General features: G+C 42.6%; 1 protein-coding gene and 1 pseudogene across 1 annotated transcript in view; one reads left to right on the top strand and one right to left on the bottom strand.

The window, feature by feature from the left end:
• Nucleotides 1–12329, top strand: part of Syt16 (synaptotagmin 16) — a 264425-nt gene that overhangs the window by 89464 nt on the left and 162632 nt on the right. The gene's annotated exons all lie outside the window — the stretch shown is intronic.
• The window catches only part of LOC115067237, a 69054-nt pseudogene that overhangs the window by 42177 nt on the left and 14548 nt on the right, over nucleotides 1–12329 (bottom strand).

Below are 12329 nucleotides of genomic sequence, written 5' to 3'. Positions count from 1 at the left end.
GGGAATAAGCCCCAAGATTTCCCAGGGAGTGGATTGAGTAGCTGGGTTGTACTGGATGCAAAGGATCGGGGAGAGGAAAGGTAAGCCTCGGAGCCCCAGAAAGAGGCTATCAGCCCCAGCAAGAGGCTGGCAGATGTTGCAGAACCAGGGAAATAGAGGGAGGTGAGGGTGGGGCCTGGTCCAGAAGCGGTGCCCCTGGGGCCCAAGAAAGGCACTAAGTTGGTCTGAATGAGAAGGGTCAGGAAACAGTATTGGTTCCCCCAGTGTCTGGGGCCCCAAGTCTAGGGATGGCGCAGGTCCCAAACTAGGAGTAGTGAACAGCGGGGGAGATGGAAGGCAGAATGTGTCTTGGGGAGTCAAGGCTCCGAGGGCTGCGCTATAAACTTACCCCTAGAGGCCAGAGGATAGGAGTGCAGGCTAGGAAACTTAGCCAGTGGTGCAGGTCCAGGGGCAGAGAGAGGTGAGGGCGGGGCCAGGACCAGAAGCAGTGCTCCTGGTGCCCAAGAAAGGTACTAAGTTGGTCTGGGTGAGAAGGGTCAGGAAGCAGTATTGGTTCCCCTCGTGTCTGGGGCCCCAAGACTAGGGATGGCGCAGGTCCCAAACTAGAAGTAGCGAACAGCGAGGGAGATGGAAGGGTGAATGTGGCTTGGGGAGTCAAAGCGCGGAGGGCTGCGCTATAGACTTACCCCAAGATGTCTGATGATGGGAGTGCAGGCTAGGAGAGTTAGCCAGTGGTGCAGGTCCCGGGAAGCAGAGAGAGGTGAGGGCGGGGCCAGGTCCAGAAGCAGTGCTTCTGGGGCCCAAGAAAGGCACTGAGTTGTTCTGGGTGAAAAGGATCAGGAAGCAGTATTGGTTGCCCAGGTGTCTGGGGACCCAAGACTAGGAACAGCACAGGGCCCAAACTAGTAGAGAGCAGCCGATGAGAGTGCAGTCTAGGAGAGTTAGCCGGTGGTGCAGGTCCCAGGAAGCAGAGAGAGGTGAGGGCAGGTCCAGGTCCAGAAGCAGTGTTCCTGGGGCCCAAGAAAGGCACTGAGTTGTTCTGGGTGAAAAGGATCAGGAAGCAGTATTGGTTCCCCAGGTGTCTGGGGCCCCAAATCTAGGAATGGCGCACGGCCCAAACTAGGAGTAGAGAACAGCGGGGGAGATGGAAGGGTGAATGTGGCTTGGGGAGTCAAAGCACGGAGGGCTGCGGTATAGACTTACCCCAAGAGGTCTGAGGATGGGAGTGCCTCAATAAAATATTTTAAAAAATTAGAAAAGAGAAATCTTTACCTCCTACTTTACCTGCCCTTTGAGCAGCTCAAATCTATATTTTCCTGCTTGGCTCAGTATCATTTTTCTCTTAGCATTTGTCACTATAAACAAATACACCATAAATTTGTTTGCTGGCTTATCTGTTTTTACCACTAGAATGTCAGCCCATGTGTGTAAGGGTTTTCTCTGGTTTGGTGCTGTGTTCCAAGAGCCTTAGTAATACATGGTCATCAAACATGTTTATTGAAAGGATGAATTTTTAAAGGGTTTTGGGAATGCAGTTTGCTACCATGGAGGTACAAGAACTTACTATATATTTTGGTTTATCATGATTTTATTGTACAGATTTGAAGAGATTGGTGAGTTGACCAAAATTTTTAAAAAAGAATGTTTTATTCTTATACCTTTTAAAACTGCCCTTAAGAAAAAAATAATGCCATATAAGCTGTTAAAAGTATGTGGCATGGGATTCTGATGTATACTGTAGGCAGAATTTTTGTGTTTTATATTTTTCATTAGTATATGTTATACATAATGAGTTTTGTTGTGAAATTTTATAACATGTATGTAATGTGTTTTGATCATATTCACCCCCTGTTACCCTCTGTTGACCCCTCACTCTTGCCAATCCCCTTTTTTCTTCCTAGTGACTTTAATTGGGTTGTTTATAAGAGGATGGGTGAGGGGGTGTTTACAGGAGCATGGGTACCTTACCAGTGGCAACACCACTGAAATAAATGTCTCTCCCTTTCTCAGTGCCATTAGCTGTATAATTCCTCATGAAGGGGTGGGATCTCATGAGCTCCTCCCTGCCTTGACTGGGTGTTGATGGGCCCAATCTTATGTGGATCCTATGCAGGTAATCACAGCTGTTCTGAGTTCAAGAGTGCAATGACCATATCATGTCCCGAAGTTGGCATTCCATACCACTCTTCTGCTCTCTCCAGTTCTTAAATCCTTTCTACATCTTTTTCTGTGATGTTCTCTGAGCCTGGCCAGGGGGTGGGGCATGATATAGATGTCTCATTTATGCCATGATTCCGTGATTCTCATCATTTTGACCACTTATGAGTCTCCTCAGTCACCACCACCCACTGTAAAAAGAAGCTTCTCTGTCTGAATCTGACAGCAGCACTAATCTATGGGCATAAAGATAGTTATTTTGAAGGTAATTTGATGGGCACATCATGTCCATTTAGTAAGACAACAGCAGTAGCTTCCCTATTCAGGCCTGTGACCACCCCAGCTATGGGCTCTGACCAGGTTTACTGTTCAGATATGAATTCCCTCCTCTGAAGAAGGTCTCAAATCCCATCCGTAAGTGGCTGGTTACTCCATAATAGACATGCACCACTGGGCATCTTGTCTGACTAGTCAATAGTGTTGCACACAAGTCCACAGCTGTTGATGATACCCAATCAGCCTATGAGTACCTTCTAGAACTATGAGATCTGGGAAACAGGGAGGGAGCTACCTGCCCAGTTCCAGCTTGATTTATTTCTCTCTGTCCTATGACCATAGACTTTATTATTAGCATATGCTAATTATACATAATTGTGTATACGGACCCTTGAGTCTTATTTAAGGTTTGGAAATTCCACAGTTCCTGACTGGTATAAATTAAAGAAAATATATGGTACTGTTATGATTATGTTGTAGTGCCTGTGGACATTGAATTTCCCTTACACTGGGCTTAGCTTCATTGAAGAGAAGAAAACAAGATTATCTTTCTATGGGTTTGGATTTTTTTTCCACAAAGATAAATTGAGAACAAAGATGAAGGGAGAAATTTACTTGTGCCTTTTGAAAATGTACCAGGTAAACTGGATATTCATGAGAGAAAGGCTCATTCATTTTAAAAGATGGGGCCAAAGCTCTGATTTGCCCAACGTAACCTTTTTTCAGACCTGCCTATTGCAATGCAAAGAAGAAGCCACTTGCGACTGGAGATGCTCTGGTATTATTGCCAAGTCTAATATTTTGAACCAGGTCTTAGAGAAATCAGGTCACATTTCTTTAGCATGTGAATAGATAACTTTCCCACGATCTTTCAGGGGGGGGCTCTCTCTCTTCTTTTCTGTTTGGGGAGTTCTTGGAATGAAAGAAACTGAAATATATTATTTATGCTTTTCCAAAAATGTAAAGTCTTATGGCATCTTTGAAATTGTGAAGGGGATTATAGTTTGTTCAGTGTGGGAGAGCACTAATTTCTATATAATATTTTGTATTACTTTGGAGATGGAGAAGCCTTTGAGGCTCAGACTCAAGTAAAGTTTATTTATTTTTTGCCAGGAAATCTCCACTGGAAGAAAAAATCATGGGCTCTGCACCCAGATGAAGCCCAGATGAAGCATACCTTTTTTTTTTTTTTGCTGGCTTGATGAAACCAAAGCCCTGCAGGTTGTTGCTGAATGATACTGTGTGTGAAGTAGCCTAAGTCATGTGCATGATTTAAATACAGTGCTGAGATGCCCTGTTTATCTCCAGTGCTGACCTGACATCCATATTAATTTGTCCAGTCAGCATGCTCCCCTGGGAGTCCACTAGGCACCTCTAGCTGAACCTGTCCAAGGCAGGTTCTGGAGTTCTTCCTCCCACCTGTCCCATCCCTCTCCCTCCAGTCTCCAGCTGTGTAAAGTGGCACCATCTGTTCAAGGAAGCCAAATATTTTGGAGTTATTCTTGCCACTCATTTTTTTTATATGCTGTATCCAGTGGATCAGCCACATCTGTTGGCTTGATTCCATCTCCATTATTGTTATCCAGGTACAAACCACCATTATCCTACTCTTGAATTTCCTAACTAATCTCCCTTCTTTCTACTTTCTCCCTCTGGCCTGTTCTCCTGAAAGTGGCAAAGGGAGCCCTGTAAGCCACAAATCAGGTCTTATTATACTCCAGCCAAACCTGCTTATCGTTTCTCATAATGAATAGAATCCGATCCAAATTCTCACCATGGTCTATTGATAGCGTGTGATCTGACCCAACCTCCTTTCCCCTACACATCCCCTTATTTACTAGCTCCTGGCATGTTCTGAATTTCTTAAGTAGGACACGAAAGAGAGCCAGATGGTGAACAAAATACAAGCCTTTTTGTTATAAAACTGGTAGGTGACTATAGCTTAGATCTCTGGTTAAGAGAGAAACAGCAGTGAAGAGAACGAGGATCATTTTCTCATGGAACTAATATTCAAAGAAGATATATTTTTAAAGAGCATATGTAATACTTTATATACATACATAGATAAATCCCAGACATTAAGAAGAACCACAGTACAATTTTTTCGAGGCTAGCCTTAAACGCATGGTCATCCAGCCTCAGCCTGCTGAGTGCTGAGATCTAGGATGTGTAACACTGTACCTGCCTAACAAGAAAATTTTGAAGTATCTTGTTGAGCTATAGAAACATTTAAATTTGTTTTTGTAGATAAGTAGAAAACACTTAGAATCAATTGGCAAAGAAGAGTTTATTGATTTCTTTTATGAATGTGTATATGTGTATGTACATATATTTATTAGCTATCTTTTTCCAAATTTCCCAACACAATGATGTCATGGTGGAAAATTATTTTGATCAGATTACCTCTCTAAAGGAAGTAGATATTGGAAAGATTACTCATGTATGTTAGAGCCTACCGTGACTCTGTTTTGTCAACTAGTCTTTGCATGGCAGCATTCTGTAGACTTCTGGAAAATAGCGCAACTCATCTGAAGGTTGCTTCTATTTTGGAGACCTTTAAATTAAAGCATGGATTATTAATCTTTCCTCTGCTGACATCAGTGCATCAATGATCTGGTCTTTGCCAAAGATGATCTCATGAATTTGAGGACAAAGGAGGTAGTGCACCATAAATTCAACCCAAATCTTGGAGCATTCTTATTTCCTTGATACATGCTTGTTAAGGTGAAAGAAGGAGATTTTGACTGATTGTTGCTGTTATCTTTATGACTCACCTTTTCATGAATAACTACTAACAAAATGGAACACTGCTGAAATATTAAAGATGACTTGAATTCTGTCTTAAAACCATCTCATAGTTTCCACTAATTCAAATCAAACAGCTTCACACCTTGTTGAGATTTGAGCAGATCCCTCTCACTCCCAGGATTCATTTGGATTCATTTCAATCTTTGTTCAAGAAATACAAAGTAATGTTTGCATAAAGAGTAAGAAACATAACTCTTTATAAGGTCACTTTTATATTCTGCCAGTGTGAAGGAAATAAATTTCTTGTCCACAAATGCATAGTGTATGAAAGTTTGTGCTTTTCTGGGGGATTTTTGCTCATGTTCTTCCATAAAGAGCTCATGTTGAATTCTTAGAGAGGTTTGTGAATCAAGGAGTTATTACTGTGCTAGAGAGTTCCATCCTTTCATGAATGTTTGTTTTGCTTACACAGTGTCCATTTCTTTTCTGGTAATTGCATCTCACCTTTCTTAGTCATTTTTAGTATAGAGAATGAAAGACCTGGAATCCAACTCTAGCCAAGTCCATGGGTCTGGCCATTCTCTGGATCATAAGGATTGCTTTCAAAGACAAATTTATTACCTGAGTGGTCCAGTGAGAGCCACATCTGGGGTTTCTGGGGAAACATAAGGAAGCTATCTTTTATTGGAATTCAGCTATGATGACAGAAGCTTACTTGCATGGTCACCTTAAGCTCACTGAGAGCAAAACCAGGAGGTCTAGAGTATATCTCTTGGTGATATCATTTGAACTTCTGGGTTTGATTTAATCTGGTTTTAAGTTATGTAAAATAGCTTCTTTCTTTTTTTCCTGAAGGATACTTGAGTTAGCTTTTTTTGCTCCTGAAGTCAGGACCACTCTTTAAAGGCTTTTATAATTATAAATAAGCACAGAACTGCTTTATAAGTAACAATAAGTACAGAACCCTTTAGTCCCAGTAAGCAGAGCTTTAGCACTTCAGATATTTTCATATATAGATGTATATTCTATAAGCATTCTTTTAAAAAAATTATTATTTTTATTTTATGTGTATGAGTGTTATGCCTGCATGTAGGTGAGTGCACCCATGTCGCGCAATGCCCACGGAGGACAGAAGAGGCTGTCGGATCCCCTAGAACTGGGGTTACAGACAGTTGTTAGCTGCCATGTGGGTGCTGGGATTCGAACCCAGGTCTTCTGCAAGAACAGTCAGTGTTTTTAACTGCTGAGCCATCTCTTCAGCCCCAGGCATTCTTAATAAAAGTCAAAGCTTTAAAAACATTTTGATCTCCATATTACCCAGTGTTATGCTGGTTAGAGAGAGCCAAAGATCTAGTCAGTCATTTGAGGGGTAGATGGCAGCCTGAAGTAGAGTACCCATCAGTGTGATGGTGGCAGTAGGTCTAGCTGACCCAAAGTCAGCAGCTGCTGCTGACGAAAAACATCTGCAAGAAAAGAGGATGAAGAGGGGGAACACAGAAAATGGACACAAAGGGAAACCCCAATGACAAAGAGACCAAGTAAATTGTGGCCCTATTTTTATGTTGGGAATAGTTCATAGCCTTTAAGAATAATATTTTAAGATGGGTGTGGTGGCACACGCCTTTAATCCCAGCACTCGGGAGGCAGAGGCAGATGGATCTCTGTGAGGTCAAGGCCAGCCTCGTCTACATAGTGTGTTCTAGGACAGTTGGGGCTACAGGGAGACCCTGTCTCAAAAAGACCAAAAAAAAAAGTATAATATTTTAAATGTTTATTATATTTACAGAAAAAGTCATAATATATTGCCTGGTAAGAAAAGTATGATGCTTTATGGGAGTATGGTTCTGCTAAGTTTTAGAGAACAAGAGACTGCAGTGTGTGTGCCCCTGGATAGGACTCTTATATTAAACCTCACCCACCCACAGCTCAGGGACCATTGTGGAAGAGGGGTGGGAAGATTGTAAGAGTCAGGGTTGGTGCATGAACATCAGGAAACAGAGGCTTTCAGGCCACTGGAAGCTTGCTCACATGAACTTGCAACAATGATGACAGCATGCACAAGACCCATGCTGACTCAATCAAAAACCCAGCATAGAGCGAGGGAAATGGGCAGCAGGCCCCGACCCAAGCTGAAGAACTATTGGCAACTGATTACTGCTGGGTGAGGGAGAGTAGATATTGAGTAAGGGAGTGACTCTAGATAGGCTGACTGGACTCCAGTGGATGAACTTGCACCGAGGGACATCTGGGTACAAGTGCTTGACTGGATAGGAGTTAACATATATGACAGAATGCATGAAATCCAGTGAGGGGGTGTGCACCTATGGGGGGGAGCACACAGGGGAGGGGGGAGTCTAAATTTGATTAAGATCTATTATATGAGAACTCAATAAAAATTATTAAAAAAGAAATCAACTTTCCTTAAAAATAAAAATAAAATACATGAATATGTATAAATATTAATATAACATTCACAAAGATATATTTGAAAATGCAAAAGGTAATTATCTGTAGGGGGTAGAATTACTTTTTCTTTTGCTTGTTTGTGTTCTGATTTTTCTACAATGAATATGAATTGTGTAAAAAAAAAGAAGCAGAAGGTACATCCGGAGAAAGAACATTAATTAATACTGCAAACATACAGGCCAGGCATTTCTAGGTGTCAGAGACATGTCAAGTAGTAAACCCGGAGACAGAGGAAAAACATTCTAAGCTTCAGAAATTACATAGAGCTAAACTCAACACATGGGAATGATTCCTAGAAGGAAAGGCAGGACCTGGGTGCGCTCTGGAGGTTTGCAAGATACTGGAAGACCATCCTTTTAGTTTTCAAGTTCTGGCAGTAATTTCCAGTTCAGTTCAATAGATATTTCTCCAATGGGAAAATGTTTTAACTTTGCTGAAATATAAGTGTCCCATGAATAGATCAGCATGCCAAAATGTTAGAAATGTGTTGATGGGTGCCAGTAAATACACACAGGGTGAGAGAAGAGCCACTCTCTTCCCTACGCTGTTCCCATTGTGCTAAGACAGATGTCCTCCATTTCTCTGCACCAAGGCAGCAGCTTCCTGCTGTGTTTCCTGCTCCTAGTATTTTACCTTTCAAAGACACACTTTACTTTCTTATTGCTGATGTAACAAATTAGCACACACTTGAAGCATGCAAATTTATTATCATTGCTTGTGGGTTCATAAGTCTGACATATACCTTCCTGGAATAAAGTCAAGGTGTCAGCAAAATGGCGTCCTTTCTGGAAGCACTAGGGGACAGTCTATTTTGTTACCTTATATAGAGGCTGCTTACCTTTCTGGGATTATGGCCCCTGTGCTGGATAGTTTTAGTGTCAACTTGCCACACCTGGGTTGAGAGAGCCTCAATTGGGGAATTGTCTCTATTGGACTGGTCTGTGGCTATGTCTGTGGGGCATCTTCTTGATTGTTGAGTGATGTGGGAGGGCCCAGCCCACTGTGGGTGGTGCTACTTCTGTGCAGGTGGTCCTGTATTGGGTAAGAAAGCAAGTTTGAGCACAGGTCAGGAGAGCAAGCCAGTAAGCAGTGTTCCTCCATGGCCTGTGCTTCAGCTCCTGCCTCCAGGTTCCTGCCCTGAGTTCCTACCTTGGACTCCCTCAGCGATGAACTATGACCCAGGAGATGTAAGATAAAACAAACCCTTTCCTCACCAAGTTTGGTATTGGTCAGTGTTTTATCACAGCAATGGAGACAAATTAGAATAGTTCCTTTCTCCATTTCAAAGCAACAGTGGGTTGGAGACTTTTCATGCTGTCATTTCTTTTGTTATCTTTTCCAAGTCCCTCTTCCATTTCTTTTTGAATTTTTATTTATTTTCATATGTATATATATGTATGTATGTGTGCAGGCATGCCACAGCACACATGTGGAGGACAGAGGACAACTTTCAGGGATTGGTTCTCTTTTTCTACCATGTGAGTCCTAGGGATTGAACTCAAGTCATCAGACCTGGCAGCACATGCCTTTCTTTGCTGAGCCATATCCCTTCCTCCCATACTTCTAAGAAAGGTTCATATTTCATTGGATTCATCAGGATAATCCAGGCTAATCTCTCTATTTTAAGATCACCTGATTAGCAACCTTAGGTCCATTTAGAGCTTTGATTTTCCTTTGCCATGTAACCTGTATTCACAGATTCTGAGGATTCAGACATAGGCATGTGGTAACATCATTATGCTTCTCACGTACACCATACTGCTGCTTGAAAAAGCTGTCTAGTCCTCATACCAGACCAGACCTCTGTATTGGTTAAAACCTCCTGGATCTCCCTGATCATCCCAACCTTTGAACTGTCTGTCATGCAGGTGTCATCACTCTCTGACTCTTATGTCAGTTTTTTATCAAACTGCTGTCACCTTTTGTATAGGCTTGGACTGCTAGAAGAGTATGCATCCCTACTCTTTCTGTTCTACCCCTCTGTGCCTTTGCTGACACTGGTCCTTCTGCCTCTGATTTAACCAGTTGCCATATGGGTTGTTTCCCTCTTTCCTCTGCCTCCCATATTCCTTGGCTGCCTCCCTTCCTCTCCTGATTTCTAAGTGTTCAAGCTGCTAAGAACTTGGTCATGACCTTCTTCTACACCCTCTCTTCTTAGATGATCTCATCCATTCCTATAATGACAGCCACCTGATCATTATAAGATTTATGACTCCAGATATAAATTTATTCTAACTGATCGCTATCAGTTTTACATCTCCAGATATGATTTGTTATACCTCCAGACCCAGACCTCTCTCTAGCCTTCTATATACAAACGCCTACCAGAGCCCTTCCTTGGGTATCTTGTATGGACTGTAGACATCTGGGATGAGGTTGTATCAAGACGGAATTCTTATGACTATCCTTACCCTCCAATGTTTGAACTCATTCATTCGTTAAATGTTACTTAGTCTACTCAGCAATAGAAATAGGAAGCATTTACTGGCTCTTTATTGTATGTGTCAGACTTTCTCCTAAACTCAGTCTTCATAACATCCTCATGATGTAGATAATACTCCCTCTTCTTTTATAGAAGAAGAGATTGAACCCCAGAAAGGTTAAGAAGTCTGTCTAAGCAGGTAAGTGAGCCAGGACTCAAGCCTTTATAGTCTGACTACAGTTACGCAAAGCTACTAAGTTAAATAGCTAAATGGTCTCAGGCTTGCTTCCAGTGAACTCTTGAACCAGGTTGGTCCAGGAGCCCCCTCCATGTGCCTGTAGGCCGGCAAGCTCACTTCTAGTAGTGAACCTGTGACATTTAAATCTGTGTTTGCCTCTTCTCTCCCTCTGGGGAATGTACATCAACTGAATCATCTTTGCTCCCTTAGCACCTTGCACTGAGCTGTCTGACAGGCAACGTGTTCATTGAAAAACCTTTGGTTTGGACCAAATGAATACTCCTGTTTTGTACAGGTGCTATTGTCCAAATCATGTTCCTACAGCAGTGCATTCTCTTTGAACCTTCTCCTCCTGCCTAGGGCATCACTTTACCCTTTGAATCTCTATTAGGTCCAACATCAGATTTCCTTATTACACAAGCCACTAGCTACTTCCTCATCTGATAACACCTGGAATTCTCCTCAGAGGAGCCTTCTACAACTTGCCATGGGCAAAGGGGCCATTCTCCCAGTTACCTTCTCTCTAGCAGGAAGCTGCTGTTTCTAACCTTTGCTCTGGAGGCAGTGTCAATATTTAATTCCAAGCCTGCTCTATGTGCACATTCTTTCTGTGGCTATCTGGATTCCATGCTGAGTGGCATCACCTCAGGTGGTAGCTGCTGCTCTGTGTGCCTGCAGCTTTGTAGATTAGAGTAAGGGGCTCAAAAGTGGCAGAAGAGACTTCCTGCTTGGTCCTTCCTGGTTGGTCCCTTCCTGCTTGGTCCTTCCTGCTTGGTCCTTTCCTGCTTGGTTCCTTCTAGTTCAGCATGGTCTAACTCAAGGAAGCTGGCTCCTTTGCAAGCTGTCCTTAGTCGTATGGAGGCTCAACGAGGATGGACAGGTCCCAGGTATGATGAAAATATCAGAAAGTGTGCCGTGGTTAAGAGGAAGAGTGTCAGGACAGACAGAACTAGTTTCAAGCCTTAGCTTCAATCAAACCCTAGCTGTTTTGCCCTCAGCAAGTACTTCCATCAGATTTTTTCTTCTTGACTTTAAAGGGGGCCCAGTGTTCTTATGTCTAAAATGGAACTATCTGGCACATATTTAACAGTCAATGTGATGATTTCTAAGAGCACACTTAGGCCAAAGCACAGAGCCATGTGTAAAAAGAAAGACTTTATAAATTCATGTTGGTGAGAGAAAAAGAATAGATTCTTTCTGTTCCTTCAGGCAGGTTGGGAGAGAATGGCTCTTGTGAGCTTTTAATTCTGTAAAAGGTTATGGCACCCAAAGAATATTCCAATAGTTGGGGCTCAAGTAATGGGACTGTGGCACGAACTTCATTCACAGGAAGGATGTCAATAAAACCTAACTGCTCTCTCTTCACCTTCCCCTTACTGTTGTTAAGTGGCATGTGGTTTGAAGTATATTGATCTTAGTGATGTTATGTTGATTTCTACTGCACTGGTTTGCAGAGCAAGCAAACATGCCAGAGATGCCAGACCCTCTTCCTCAAATGTCCTGCTTCCTGACCTAACCACGAGATTATAATCCCTTCCTGTGTTTTGGCCAGTGAATGAACAAAGGGTCTAGTGAGACATTTGCTGTGCAGTTGTGTCCTCAGAGACACCCCAGTAAGACCTGGAAGAAACCTTTTTTATATCGCCTCTGTATTACTCAACTATATGTTAGTATATTGAAACCTGGGGCAACTAACTTGGGAAGAGAAAAGACTGAGTAGCTTACAGTTGCAGAAGAAGAGGCAAAGTGTGTACATCTGTTCTGATTAGGGCCGTGGATGGCAGCTCACCCCGCTGGGATCAGGTTAAGAACAAATGGGCCTATATCAAGCCAGAACAGAAAGAGGATGATAGGGTGTCACATCCCATCAAGGTCACACCTCTAATGACCCAAAAAGCTTTCACTAGACTTCCCCCCTAAAGGTTCTACTACTTCCCAATAGTAGCACCCTGGGGACCAAGCCTAACACAGGCTTTCAGGAAACATTATACACCCATACCACGCAAACCACAGCTATATATA

This window comes from Nannospalax galili, unplaced genomic scaffold, assembly GCF_000622305.1.
Source record: "Nannospalax galili isolate Female #2095 unplaced genomic scaffold, S.galili_v1.0 scaffold144, whole genome shotgun sequence".
In the NCBI taxonomy this organism is placed as follows: Eukaryota; Metazoa; Chordata; class Mammalia; order Rodentia; family Spalacidae; genus Nannospalax; species Nannospalax galili.
This window is presented reverse-complemented; position numbering and strand designations above follow the sequence as displayed.